This window comes from Chelonia mydas, chromosome 17 (genome assembly GCF_015237465.2).
Source record: "Chelonia mydas isolate rCheMyd1 chromosome 17, rCheMyd1.pri.v2, whole genome shotgun sequence".
Lineage (NCBI taxonomy): Eukaryota > Metazoa > Chordata > Testudines > Cheloniidae > Chelonia > Chelonia mydas.
In genome coordinates, this window is record NC_051257.2 from 11,277,768 (window position 1) to 11,292,638 (window position 14,871).

Sequence of the window (14,871 nt, forward strand, 5' to 3'; positions counted from 1 at the left end):
AAAGCACATGCTTAATTTGAAGCATGAGATTAATCTCATTCCTAATCAGCAAAACATTTACGTGTTTCACATCAATGGGAGGGATTTAAGCATGTGTTTAAGATTAAGCACATGCCTACATGGCATCTGAGTCAGTACTGCACCAACGCCCCAGTATTATTCATGCCTTTTAATTAAAAGGTAAAAGTGAGGTTCTTTGTCCACTTGTGATGATTAAAGAGCTGTTGGAACATTTGAGGTTGACAGTTTGTGTTAATCCTGGTGCCCTGGCCAAACTCCAGGTTGGATAAATATATTCTAACTTTCTAAAATTCTCCCCTGCATTGTTAGTTGGTTAGTTCCTGCCTGAAACTGATTTGTCATCTTGCTCTGCACAGCTGAACAGGTGCAGCATGCAATCCCAGGGGTGGCTGCATTTCACTGGTGGGTGAAATGATTGCTATATATCATTTGTATACCCACTAAGATTTTTTTTAAGTGCATCCTTCAGGATGAAAGGCTGTATAAATGCAAGATTTATATTGGTAGTCTGTTATACAGAGTAAGAAAGAGGAAGGTGCTAAACATTAATATGAGGAAGAGGCACTGTTCAGGGCATGGAACTTAGCCTTGAAAATTCCTTTATGCTGAATGAACAATTTAATTTTTGAGCTGATTCTGAGCGTTGTAGAGCTCTCTCTCTTCAAGTGAACTTTTTCTCTAGACCTCAGAAGGAGAAAATTGATTTCACTGGCACTTTGAAAAGGTACAGTATGTTTGCTGGTGTGGAGAAGAGAGACCGGGTTACTAGTGTAGTTTGAAACTCTCTTCCCTATAGTGGCCTTTCATGAGATTTAGGGTTCAGTTTGGATTTTAATGAGAAATATTGGGTGCTTGCCAGGAAAGCTGAAGATTTGGTTTCTGTTTCAAAACACACATAAGTATAACAACAGCGACAGTGTTTGGAAAGCTTTAAGCATAACGCTATCCCACCGAATCTCTTTATTTCATGAATGGGCATGGTAATTCTTCTGCCAAAGGGCTGTATCCATTAAGAATTACAGCCGTAGCCCTGCAGCTGCTGGCCCAGTGCTTTATCCACAATAAGGTGGTAGGGCAGTGAATTATAACGCCTTGCAGCTACTCTGGTTGCATGCATTTAGACCTGGTGGGAAAAAAAAATTCCCTTTGGAAAGTCTGGACAAAAATGAAGGAGGGAAAAAAAAAAAAGCTTTTTCAGATACATTTTCTGCAGACCTTTTGATTTTTTTTTCAGCCAAAAACTAATATATTTACATTTGGAAATGTTGCTGTGACGCCTTCTGTTCAGGTGCCTCATGACTACATTCTCCTCTAAAGGCTGGTCTTCCTGATCAGACTACATCTCCCATGATGCACCACAGTCTCTCTTCTTGGACATGGAAAGCAGTGCATCATGGGAATTCCTGACCAGGATGTATCCAGATGAAGTCGAGACAGAGAGTTACCGGTAAGTGGGTATATAAAGCAACCAAAGTACAGCTCCCATAGAATATCAGGGTTGGAAGGGACCTCAGGAGGTCATCTAGTCCAACCCCCTGCTCAAAGCAGGACCAATCCCCCAATTTTTGCCCCAGATCCCTAAATGGCCCCCTCAAGGATTGAAATCACAACCCTGGGTTTAGCAGGCCAATGCTCAAACCACTGAGCTATCCCTCCCCCCAATGAGATGCCATGGCAGCATTTCCAAATTAAAATATTTTGATTTTGTGTTGAAATATTTTGGGTATGTTTTATTTTAAAAATGTCAATATTTTAAGCAGAAATCAGACCCTTTTCACAAAAAAAATTTGTTGTAAACCCAATTTTCCATCAAAAACAGTTTCAACAGAAACTTTTAACCTAGCCCGGGACACACTATCAGTTAGGGCTAGATCCTCACAGGTACTTTACTCAGCCATACAGGTTGAGGAGGGTCCCTTACTCTCCTGCTTGGTCCTGCTCTGGACTGTGACTCTGGCCAGAGAGAGTCTGGAGGAAAGTTGAAGCTGCTTTCTTATGCTTGCCTCCCGTAAGGAAGCAGGTGCAAGGTAGGAGCAGAAAAGAAGAGTGATTGATTGGCTAGTTACATCAATAAAGATCAACATGAGCACAGAAGTCCACCAATGTGGAAGCAGGTTGCAGGACTGGTACCATAGACTATTAAAACATCTACTGCATCTGTCTCCTTGGATGAATGGAAAGTAAAGGTGGGATCTGAACTGGTATTAAAAATCGGGAAAACAATTTCCCTTAAAAATTAATCACTCCTGGCAGATAATATGATTGTAGCATCTAGACAGCCTCCAACAATTAATTAATCAGCAGTTTTCAAAAAAGGTATTGATTTGTTGTTTTTCATAAACCCGGCATACTAGATTGAAGATGAGACAATTACAGAAAGCAAGGGAAGAAAATAGGCCTTGATGTATCAGACAAACACAGAGGAGGCTATGTTTCTGGCAGAACCCTGGTGTGTTCGTGAAGGTCACTGGCACCGGAAAGACACATTTAAAACACATGCTGTGAAATGTGTCCATCTAATTAATTCATCTAAAAGAAAAAAAAGCAATGAAAAATGCTCCTAAAATTGTCATCTCTGCAATATGTCTGTCTATCTGTGAAGCTTACATCGCCCCCACCACTGCAGTATCTGAGTGCCTCGTAGCCTTTTATGTATTTTCCTCCCAACATTCCTGTGAGTTAGGCAAGTGCTGTTATCTCCATTTTAAAGATGGGGAACTGAGAGACTAAGTGACTTGCCTATGGTCAGGCAGGAAGTCTGTGTCAGAGCATGGAGGTGAGGCCTGGAGTCCCAAATCCCTGGCTAACACCCTAACCCTTGGACCATCCTTCCGCTCGCTCCTCAATGTACTGTGATTAAATTGCTATGAAGTATCAAAGTCATGGAAATAAGGGCTAGCTTCTGCCACCCTGACTCACACCGATTAGTACCTCAGAACACAGTATCTTGTTTGTAGTAGCTGCTCAGGCACTACGGTGCTAGTCAACATGAGTCAGGGTGGCAGCATCTGCCTCTTGGAGCCCAAATAGAGAATTTATGGTATGGTCATTCGTGGGAGAAAGGCGTTGGAGCGCATGCAGGATACTGTAAAATAATAGCTCATGAATGTTTAATGCACCACTCATGGGCAAATACAAGTCAATAAATTTGGGGTGGGATTTTTAAAAGTTCCTGAGTGGCTTATTATTAGGAGCACAAGTCCCATTGTTAAACTAAAGTAACTTTGGTGCTTCTGAAAGTTTGAACCCATTGATACATTGGCACTGCTAAGTTACATTTTTATGTTGTTGGGTTTTTGGAGGCGGGGGGGGGGGAGGGGGCTGTTAATTTTTCAATAGGGGGTACAGGTAGGGTGAGGCCTGGCAGGAATGGAGAAGTCAGTCAGAGTAAGGGAGTAGGAAAAGGAAGATGAACAGTGACACCTCAATATGTGTCTGCTTATTATCTGCAGATAGGGTTTTATAGGCTTTATGGCACAGGTGAGGCATTTGAAATTGGATATGGAAGTGGGGCAGATTATATCTCTTGAATAAGAAATAGCATGGGAGAAAATACTATGGCCAAAGATATTTTGGTTTCTAACTTCTGGGCCTAAGATGTTTAAAGAAAAGCTCCTGGTGGATGACAAAGGCTGGGGACATTGGCAGGGGATGGTATAAGCTCATCAGCAGAGAGATAGATTTGTGAGTCATCAGCAGCTAAACAGTAGTCAAAGCCATGCCTGTGGATTAAAGTTTAAAATTTGAAGCAGAGTCCAGAGTTACTCCCTACCAAATTATAATAAGGCTGGTCAGACATCAGGCCTAAGTCATTTAACAGAATCCTTTTAAAAGATGAAAAGTAGCCAAGCTATTCAACCCAACCAAAGCACCCCCTTACCTGAGGCTTCCTTCAGGTGAGTTGCTTTAAGCCGGCTCTAGTTCTTTTTATAGGTACAGAAAGCCTTGCTCTTTTTTGTTCTTGTCTTTATTAGAAGTCTTGTTCTGAGGATGAAAGGAGAATGGCTTTGGGGAGGGGGAGCTAAGGGGGGGTTATGTTGTTGACCTTTTCTTCTTCTAAGTGGAAATTCATCAGCTCTGGCTTTTATCATCTAAGCTGTTTCAGAGAAATACCTTGTGGAGGCTCAAGTGGCGAAAGATAGAGCACAAGCTGAAGTAATGTACTACCAGTGTCCATGAAAGCAGTATGCTTTTTGCCTTTAGCGCGGATGGCCACAACGGCAGCTTTTGACAAAGGTGAGGGGCCCCAGTGGGAAGCAGCACTGCCAGCTTTCTTAATCTTTTTCATTCCTAGCTTATCCAGCATGGTGCAGCAGAAGGGGGAGTAGGGTGGGGAGGAATTTAACCTAGACAGCAGATGAAGGTCAACATCACGGAGCTTGCAGAAAACAAATATGAAGTCTGAAAGGTTTTTCTAGGATGTCCTTTACCTTGCTGAGCAAATTACATTTTAATCTGTGCTTCCTGGCTTGTGTTGGTATCAATTAAAAGAAAAAACTGCTTGATTTAAATCTCGAGATAGATTATTTTTCGCTCTGCATTGCTCGTGTTGTTCTCCAAATAACCTCATGTACCCAGCATCACTAATGCATGACACTGTGAATGGAATTGCTGAAATGTGGTGGGTGCAGAGCTTACTGTAGATGGCAAGACTTAATCTGAGCAAAGTTTATATGTAAAGCAGCAGATTCTCAGCTGGTGTAAATTTCATGGCTCCATTGACTGACATGGAGCCATGACAATTTACATGTACTACAGCAGCCTGAAAATGTCTCCCATAGAATGAGTAGGAAATGGCGGCACATTCACCGTATGGGCTAGATTGAGCCTTTAAACTCAGTCCTGAGTCAGAGTTGGCACATAGGGGGCGCTCCTAGAATATGCAGCCAAGAAGGAAACATGGCTCCACGTCACATTTCCTCCCTAGCGTCCTTCTTGCTTTGCGGGAGGAATAAGTCATCCTTGAAAGGGTGCAATGTACCTGCCTCTTCATCTCTGGCCAATGATTAAGGAGGGTGGAACCACGGCATGCGTGGCCCATGTGCTTGTGAGAACAAGAGTCCACGGTCTGCACCAGTCTCAAACCCAAGCCCCCAACAGACTGAGTAAAGGGGGCGGGGCTTACTCCCACACTCAGCTGAGTAAGACAACAGGTGCGGCACAGGGCTATTTGGAAGCTGATATACTGTGGGTATTTTGCTGACCATGCTCTTTGCAAATAGAATCCTATGCACACTAGCATATTTTTACACCCCTCGCATCCCCTTGAACCCAGTAGTTCTTGTGATAATGGGTCACTCTTGGAAAGGCTGATTGGCGGATTCCAGGCTATCCATTGTGAAATTCAGACTTAACGGTGGCAAGTCCTCTAGAGATGACATCAGCATTACTTATTCATTACAGCAGATGTGCATCTCTCTCTACAGGTGCATAAAAGACCCAGTCCTCGCCTTGAGGAGTGAACAAAGATGCTATAAAAGCAACAACAGACCATAATGGTGGGGGGACCAGGGGAAGTGTGGGAGGACAGAAGGAAAAGGATAATGGTCCCGGGGAACATATTTTCCCAAGGGAAGCAGATAGCATCTGTATTTAGTACACCACAAAGATTGATGGTTGTACATGTATTGAGTTAGGATTTTTTTTAATAAACCTTTATTTTAAAGTTGTAGATGAAATTCATGGATGAAGGATCATCTTACGTGGGGGCGGAGTCATTTTGCAAAATCTTCCACCAATTTTAAGGCCACAAGGGGTCATTAGATCATCAAATCTGACCTCCTCTATGGCACATGCTATAGAATTTCATCCAGTTACCCCCGTATTGAGCCCAATAACTTGTGTTTGGCTAAAGAACATATCCCAGAAAGGCATCTAGTCTTGAAAGCAGTGCATTTTAAAAGAGTGATTGGAGCTTTGCAGGCACGCGCTTTGATACTTCTGAGGAATTACTGATGCTTAATACTATTCTAGAGAAACAACAAGGAGTTCAGTGGAACCTTAAAGACTAACAGATTAATTTTAAGAATGCTTGATAAAGATGTTGTAGGTGTTTCTCTGTCTGAGGGATTGGAGCAAATTCGGTTGTATCTTGGGGCTTGGCTGTAGACAGTGGATCGTGTGATGTGTTCTGGATGGAAGCTGGAGGCATGTAGGTAAGTATAGCGGTCAGTAGATTTCCGGTATAGGGTGGTGTTTATGTGACCATCACTTATTTGTACTGTAGTGTCCAGGAAGTGGATCTCTTGTGTGGACTGGTCCAGGCTGAGGTTGATGGTGGGGTGGAAATTGTTGAAATTCCTCAAGGGCCTCCTTCTCATGGGTCCATATGATGAAGATGTCATCAATGTAGCACAAGTAGAGGAGGGGCGCTAGGGGACGAGAGCTAAGGAAATGATGTTCTAAGTCAGCCATAAAAATGTTGGCATACTGTGGGGCCATGCAGGTACCCATAGCAGTGCCACTGACTTGAAGGTATAAGTTGTCCCCAAATCTGAAATGGTTGTGGGTGAGGACAAAGTCACAAAGCTCAGCCACCAGGTGTGCCGTGGCCTCATCAGGGATACTGTTCTTGACAGCTTGTAGTCCATCCTCGTGTGGAATATTGGTGTAAAGAGCTTCTACATTTATGGTGGCCGGGATGGTGTTTTCAGGAAGATCACCAATGCATTGTAGTTTCCTCAGGAAGTTGGTGGTGTCTCGAAGATAGCTAGGAGTGCTGGTAGCGAAGGGTCTGAGGAGAGAGTCCAAATAGCCAGATAATCCTGCTGTAAGAGTGCCGATGCCTGAGATGATGGGGCGTCCAGGGTTTCCAGGTTTTGGATTCTAGATACTATCTTCTACCATGCTCATAACCACACTGAGTGCCTTCCAGCACATTAAGCAATGTGACTATGCATTTGTCACACATTGTGCGTTTGCTCATCCTCACACCAGAGGGAGAAGTACGTGCAGTGGAGTGTCTTGTTCTATTAGAGTTTGGGGGAGTTTTTTTTTTTTGAAATATACTTATTTACGTTAGAGAAGGCAGGTTAAAGAAATGAGCTTTGCATTTGGAGGGGAGGGTGATGAGGTTTGTGATGGCTGGGGTAGTTCATTCCACAGCCTTGGACCAACCCCAGAGAAAATTTTGTCTCCCCCATGGACGTACTTTACCCTTGCAGGAGAGAGTTCCATTGTGGCGGATGATCCAAGGGGTACAACTGTGAGGAATGGGATGGAAACTAGCAAAGGAAAATACATGCTGGATAATGGAAATAATTTGCTATGCTGAAGCTTGATTCTCTTTGATGGTGGAATTACCTCACAAGGAAAGGGGTGAAGATGGTGCCATGCCTAGGGTTGCCAACTTTGGTTGGACGAATTCCTGGAGATTTCATCACATCACAATCTTTAAAGATTAATCTTGAATTCCTGGAGACTCAAGGACAATCCTGGAGGGTTGTCAACCCTAGCCATGGTGGCTGGATTGAAAACTACACTGGAGAAAAATACAGGGACAAATCTAATACTGGCAGAGAATTAGAATAAGTGACATAATAGTCTTTTGCATCTATGACTGTGTGACATATATGGGGTGTACCTGTCCTGTAGCTACTGCCCTTTTAACATAGCTTGCTATCACCTTCCTCTCCAGTCACACAGACATTGTTAGGGTTAGGTTGTCAGCTCTTCCTTTACGAATTTCTACTGAAATTCACTATAAAATAATCAATTTTGGGATATATGTAGACAAAGATTCACAATTTGTCAAGTGAGCTGCATCCTAAAGTAGGAATGGAGAAAGAAGGAAAGAAGTCCAGAGAGTATGGAGAACAAAAACAGGGATATTCAAAAGCACCTAAGATTTAGGAACCTTAATCCATTGACATTCATGGAAATTTGTCCCTCTAAATCACTTAGGTGCTTTGGAAAAATCTCACTCAAAATTATAGACCTGATCCAAAGCCTACAGAAGTCAATGGAAAAAACTCTCTTTGCTTTATTAGGCAATGGATCAGGGCCCTACCTGAACAAGGTCTACTCTTAACTGGCTGTAACAACTTAAAGTTATTCATAATCAAGTTCTAAATGAAGTCCAAGTGAGGTTTTGTGCAGCTAAAAGTAATGCTTCCTGTAGCTAAGAAAGCGCCCTGAAATAGAAATAACTACCCAAAAGAACAAGAACACCACAGAGAAGATGCTTTGTCATCTTGCCAGTAGACTGAGGAATAATTTACTCTATAAGGGAAAAAAAACCACCCTAAACTCAACTATTATACAACTCGTCTAGCAAGCACCTTTTCTAGCAGCCTGAGAAATAAGGCAACTTCTTTCATCTGGCTTCCTTGGCAATCCCTGCCTTGAGGATATGCTACTGTAGCGCTTTATCGGCTTAGCCTTCTCCTTGCCAAACAGGTGGGTGAAATTAGTATAATTTAAGGGGAAACAAAGGTCAGGAGCTATTTGACCATTTAAAATGCATTCAATTCCCAATATGAACTTTGAAAATGTGATCAAATCCCCAAGTCAAATGCTGTGATCACAAGGGCTGTCAACATTTTGAAAAGGACCCAGGTATTCAAATTGTGCATATTCAGTGTGACATTATGCATGTGGTTTTATACAGCTTTTTTTATTGGTAGAGGCAAATAACATGGTAGATTGGAATTAGGTCTATAGTGTGCACCTCTAGTGCAATACATGGCTTAAATTGCCTAATTGTGTAGGTCTGGTCTATATAATAATCTCTCTCTGTCCCTCTTGCATGTGCTTTCAAATGGAGTGGCTAATTATATGTAAGTATCTGATTGTTCTTGTTCGCCTGGCAGTAGCGCATAGGAGTCATAGACCAGGACCGTCTTGTGCTAGGCGCTGTACAAACCCAGAACAAAAGGCTGCAATGGTTGTTTTGCGCTCTCACAGAAATTATAAACATTTGGCTGGGATTTTCAAATGAGCCTAAGGGATTTAGGTGCCATAATAGATGTGGTGGATTTTAAATAAAGTGTGCTTGCATCTGAATGATAAAAATATATAACTAAACATTTTGAGCCAATTAAGGTGTACTAGCTGGATTATAATATTTAAAAAGATTGTCCATGCAGTTGCCATAGAAATACCAGATGGGATTTTCAAAAGCATCCAAATGACTTAGGAACAAAGATCCCCATTGATTTTCAGTGGAGTTTGTGCTCAAAAGCCCAGATCCTTAAAGGTATATAAGCTCCTAACTTCCACTGAAATCAATGACCATGGAATAAAAGGCTTTTATAGAACAGAATGGAGTGGAATATAAATACCTTTGAGGAGTTGGGCCAAAGTCACCAGGATGCTTTTTACAAATCCCATCCTGTTGCTGTGGATAGACCTGTGACAGGGGAGGCGAAAGCTGTGGGTTTTATTCCTGAGTCTACCATATTTTCACTCGTGTGCCCTGGAGGCATGTCACTTCACCAGTCTGTGCTTCAGTTTCCCGATCTGTCAAGTGAAGATGATGATCCTTTTGTGAGATTGGCAGAGACCTTGGGGGGCTTTCACCTTCCTCTGCAGCATGGGGCATGGGTCACTTGCTGGTTTTAAACTAGAATAAATGGATTCGCTGTAGCTTGAAGACTTTCAAATCCTGATTTGAGGATGTCAGTAACTCAGCCAGAGGTCATGGGTCTATTACAGGAGGGGGTGGGTGAGGTTCTGTGGCGTGTGATAGGCAGGAGGTCAGACTAGATGATCACGATGGTCCCTTCTGGCTTTAAAAATCTGAATCGAAATGCTCTGAGACTGATGGCTGAAAAATGTTATACAAAAGCTAAATATTAATATTACTTGATATTAAACAATAATGTGATCTGTCACATTTGAATTCCAGAGAAAAATACTCACTGAAAGGATCTGATAAATGCTGTTGCCAGTGATGCAAGGATAGCGTTGACTGCATGTGCTAGCAGGTTAAAAATGATTTCTTTGGCCCAGAATTTTGCCCTCCCCCCACACACGATTTTCACGTTTTCAACTGACATTTAAGCTCAGTTCATAATTTAATGTTACCACTTTTGACTCCATTCATAACGCAAGTGGTGCCATTTACATGGATTAGCCTCTCTTTGGAAGCGTGTCCAGTATATCCCTGCCATTCCCTCTGCTGCTAATGGAGCTCAAAGGTGTACTTTTTAAATCCACTCCCTGCTTGCAGTGTATGGCTGAGAGTGACGTTTGCCGCTTTCACAGTCTGCAGCGAGAATGCCTGTGCCGTCCGAGTGAAGCACTGGTTCCCGTTGGCTGGGACTTAGCCAGGTTTGTCGTGCCCAGATGGAATGTCAGACGTGTGCATAGAAGCGACAACTGCAGGTTGGAGAAATGACTGGGTTGTTGAGGCTGAGACAGCAGCTGCCTGAGCCTATCTGTGCAATAAAATAGCTCCAAATCTGGGAACACAAATGAAACTTGCTGGTGGACTGACATAGATGTCAAAGTCACATTATCACTGACTTGAGTGCAGCAGAGTGTACTTGCTCCAAGGGGAAGGCAATACCTAGAGTTCTAGTTCATGTACGGCACCAGGTACAGCCGTCACCCTTAAAATGTCTCAGCCAGATCCTCAGCTGTCAGACTAGCTCCCTTGAAGTCAATAGGACTATTCCAATTTACATCAGCTCAGGGTCTGGCCCTCACAGCTAGTTCCCAGACTAGATATCAGGGAAAGATGTGGTATCTTACCTCTTAGTGACTAAGTGTAAAATTTACCAAGGCACCTATGTGAATTAGGAGTGCTATTTTCAAATATTAATTAGGGCCAGATTTTCAAAGGTATATACACCTAAGGATGCATCTAAAGGGTTTTTTCCAAAGCATAAAAGGAGGATAGGTGCCTAACTCCTGTTGATTTCAATAGGACTTAGGCATCAAACTAGCTTAGGTGCTTTTGAAAATCCCTCTGGGGAACTAATTTGCACCTTTAGGCATCTAAATACCTTTGAAAATCTGGCCCTTAGGAGCCTTAGTCCCATTGACTTTCATTGAGAGTTTCCTACTTGCCAAAGTTAGTTTTGCAAAATGTCATTTAGGCTCCTAAATCATGGAGGCCCATCACCTCAAAAGGTATTTTAAGAATTTCTACATGAGTTAGCTGCCTAATACCTTTGAGGATCTGGGCGTTAGGCACTTTTGAAAATGTTACTCCTCATGTCACCATCAAGTGTTAAGGGGAAGATTTTCAAAAGGGCCTTAGGAATGTAGGTGCACAAGTCCTACTGACTATAAATGGAATTTGTGCTCCTAACTCCTTTAGGTATTTTTGAAAATCTTCCCCCATATGCTGGAGGAGTAGTATTATCTCTAATTTTTGATACAAGTCAGGGGTGGGATCTATATCCTCCTTTTTATTTTGCCCAGTGTTCACTATGCTGATTTAATATTAAAAGAATAAAAACTGGGTTAAGAAAAATGATGTATTGCTGACAGAAGCTGTGTAGTTTACACCATGATAATAGTGGCAGTGCCCTCCTGTTAAATATGACGGGATTTTGCCAAGAGCAAAGTAAGGGCCAGGTCCATCTCTGGTATAAAAAACAGCAAAGCTCCACTAAGCACTTGGTTTGATTGCCAGGAGAAGAATTTGCAGATCATCAGCAACGAGGATAACTATATTGAAGACGTTTTTTAATTTTTCTATTCAACAGCACTGATTTCTGCCTGGAAGGCCGTGACCTTGTTTCAGGTGAAATACACACTGAGAGATCAGAATCTGAACTTGTCACACCTCTGCAAATCAGGATTAGCTCCACTGTGCTCAATGGAGATAGACCAGTGTAAAGCTGGAGTAAGCGAGATGAGAATCAGTCCCTTGGTATTTGGAAGGTGCTGATGCATAAGTAAGGCATAATACATGAAGGAGTAGCATTTCTCTGCTGTGAAAATTGACTGCAGCTTGTCAAGCCCAAGCCACAGCACTAAAGTGTTGCTCCTGTGACAAGCTATTCCCTCTGACTAAAAAAAAAAAAAAAAGTGGGAACAATGTATTAGACAGGCTTACCTTTGTCATTGGAGTCATATGGGGACGCTGGCTATGGTGCATGGGAAGTTCCCAGGAGACTTCCCATTATTGTGATGTGTGCTAGTTCTTGAAAACCATTACAAAGGTGCACCCCACCGATTGAACAGTTTGATTGCATCAGTAACTGACTACCATTTATATTACAGAAATACCCCTGATAAGAAGCACGAAACCAGAGCAACCTAATTAGAGAGCATTTCAGCCTTCTGGATCTCAGCCCTGCTGATCTCCTAATTTTCTCTGAAAATTACATCTCCAGAAACCCAGGAATGTATCTGAACAGGAACCCTTGCCACAAATGACATTAGAACAATAGTTCCCCTTGGTTTAAGCCTGTTGAGAAGATGTATTTCTGTAATGATGCAAAGTTCCTAGGACTGTTCCTGAGTTGTATTTCCAGACTAAGGTCATTTGTGGTAAGGAGGGGGGCATGCTTGGGGGGGCATTTTATAGCTGAGGGAAGGGCATTGGTCAAGTCCTTGGGGAAGCAGGCAGGCCTTGTCAATGAGTGCAGCCTGCAGATATGTGGCCTGAATCTTCTAACTGGTCACAGCAGCAAACCGGGGGGGTTCATTTATACTTACTAGCAGCACATCCGATAGTTCCACATCTGAAGTAAATGAGCTTTACCAAAATGTGGCTGGAAGGTGAAAACCAGGATCCTGGGGTAACACAGTTTAATTCCCATAAGTACCCTGCTTTGGCAAGAGAAACAGAAAGTTGCACCAAATCCTTTAGATCCTATTTACAGAAGTGACATAAGCATGTGGGAGGGGGTTGTCAGACACCTAATTCCCAACAAGTGGGAGTTAGGCACTTAATTCACAAAAACTTTAATTGCTTTTTAAAGTCCCACCTTTAGGAGCCTAGGTCCCATGGACTTCCAAGGAAATTTAGGCGCCTCAGGGCTGGAATTACAAAGGTATTTGGATGCCTAAAGATGGGAGTTGGAATTTTCAAAAGTGCCTAATCAAGTTAAGTGCCTCTCTTATCTTTAGGCACCTAAATACTGTTGAAAATCTGCCCCAATCACTTGGACTTAGGGTCCTAAATCCTATGGGTGCATTTGAAAATTTTACCCACAAATAGACTGTTTTATGTAAAGTTGAACATCTAGAAAGGCTGCATGATCCAGTGAATAGGGTATTGTCCTGGGATTCAGAAAGCTGGATTCTATTCTTAGCTCTATCACTGATCAGGTGTATGTCCTTAAGCAAGTCTCTGTGCCTGTTTCCTTTCCCACCATTTGCCTGTTTTGTCAATTTAGATTGTAAAAGCTACAGGACAGGGACTCTCTCACTTAATCTATGTACACTGCCAAATACAATAGAGATCTCATTTGGGATCTCTGAGCATCATAACTATAAGTCAACTTTTTCTTTCCAATAGTTAAAGTCATTTGCAGCCAACAGTCTAAAACACAAACATGCTTCTTCTAAACCCATAGTTGCCACTCTCTTTGACTGCTGAAGTTTCATTGCTCCCTATACCCTCTTCTCCTTTGTCATCTATACCTCATGATGTTAGCCCAGTGCACTCTGCAAGATTTGCACAGACTCTAAGCTGCACTGAAATATACCTCCAGTTGTAATTTCAATAAATGCAGCGTTGACACCTTTTCATATGTAAAATACTGAAGCTATTGCTCGTTTGGGATTATGGAATCCCTGCTGCCTTGAAACATTAATGCAAGAAAAATATGGTCATTAACTAAGAATGATTTGCATGTTTCCAGTCCTCCTTTGATCAATGGCTTTAAAAAATGCTAACAACTGCAAACAGCATAATATTGCCTCCGATTTATTTTGGCTGAGAGACACCTTGGCATTACTGAATCCATCATGTAACCATCCCATATGGCTGGGATAAGAGCAGACAAATAAAGAACCACCAAAGACACATTTGAATGATTGGAATCCCCATATCTGGGCCTGTGTGCCATTGTTTGCAATGACTTGAATAAAGAAAAACACCATGAAAGGATTATTGGGCAATTGTGTTCCCATCAAACAGCCTTTCAGCTTTCTGTGTACAAAGCAGCCTGTCACTTCTTTTTGGTGGTGTTGTGAATGTTAATGAAGACGGCTGCCTTTGCCACTTCGCTGAGGATGGAGAGTTGGTGGGGACAAGAAAGAAGTAGAAAATGGATTGTCGGAGTCACAAATTTCTGGAGGATATGCACCTCAGAGTTTGTGAGCCTCTTGACGTGCACCCAGTCCAAATCCCAGTGAAGAGATAGCAAGTCTAATGGATGTATTAGGCGATAAAAAGCAGTCCAAGCTAGTGAAATGCTCATTTTCACATCACCGGTAGAATGAACCACTGCTTGCCTGTCCTAAAGAAGACATGCTCAGAACTGCAGGCTATATCCAATCCTTCTCTGATTGAAAAAGAGATAGAAAACCCCCCATTGTTTAAAATGGAAGCAGGATCAGACCTACTGTGGCTGTTTTCCTATCTTTTTTGAGGGAAAACTGACTCCTTGTGGAGAACAGCACCATCATCTGCTCCTTTCGGCCTGACATTTCCTGTTACATTCCAATGCAAAAAAGGAGGAGCTGGCATAGTAGGATGGAAGGAGACAATTTCTTGCCATTTAGCAACCATGAGATTTCATCCAGCTGGCCAAGATAGCCTCTTATCACATTCACCAGTAACTGTATTGACTTCAAGGAAGACATGCTGTCCTTCCCATCCAGCATGTGAGACTGTAGGGCGGAGCCAAGAGGGCAGACCGTTCCCACTGGATTACCTTGTTATAGCAGTCAGCCAGTGTGGTAGTTCCTCAAAAAGAGGGTCTCTCATGTTACTCCTGGTCC

The 14,871-nt window shown here is 42.4% G+C and overlaps 1 long non-coding RNA gene across 1 annotated transcript; it reads left to right on the forward strand.

The window, feature by feature from the left end:
* The first annotated feature begins 1,255 nt into the window (after nt 1–1,255).
* LOC122463190 lies at nt 1,256–13,626 on the forward strand. Its single transcript, XR_006286333.1, has 2 exons — nt 1,256–1,468; nt 11,679–13,626. It is a non-coding gene; the product is annotated as an uncharacterized LOC122463190 (long non-coding RNA).
* Nucleotides 13,627–14,871: the final 1,245 nt, after the last annotated feature.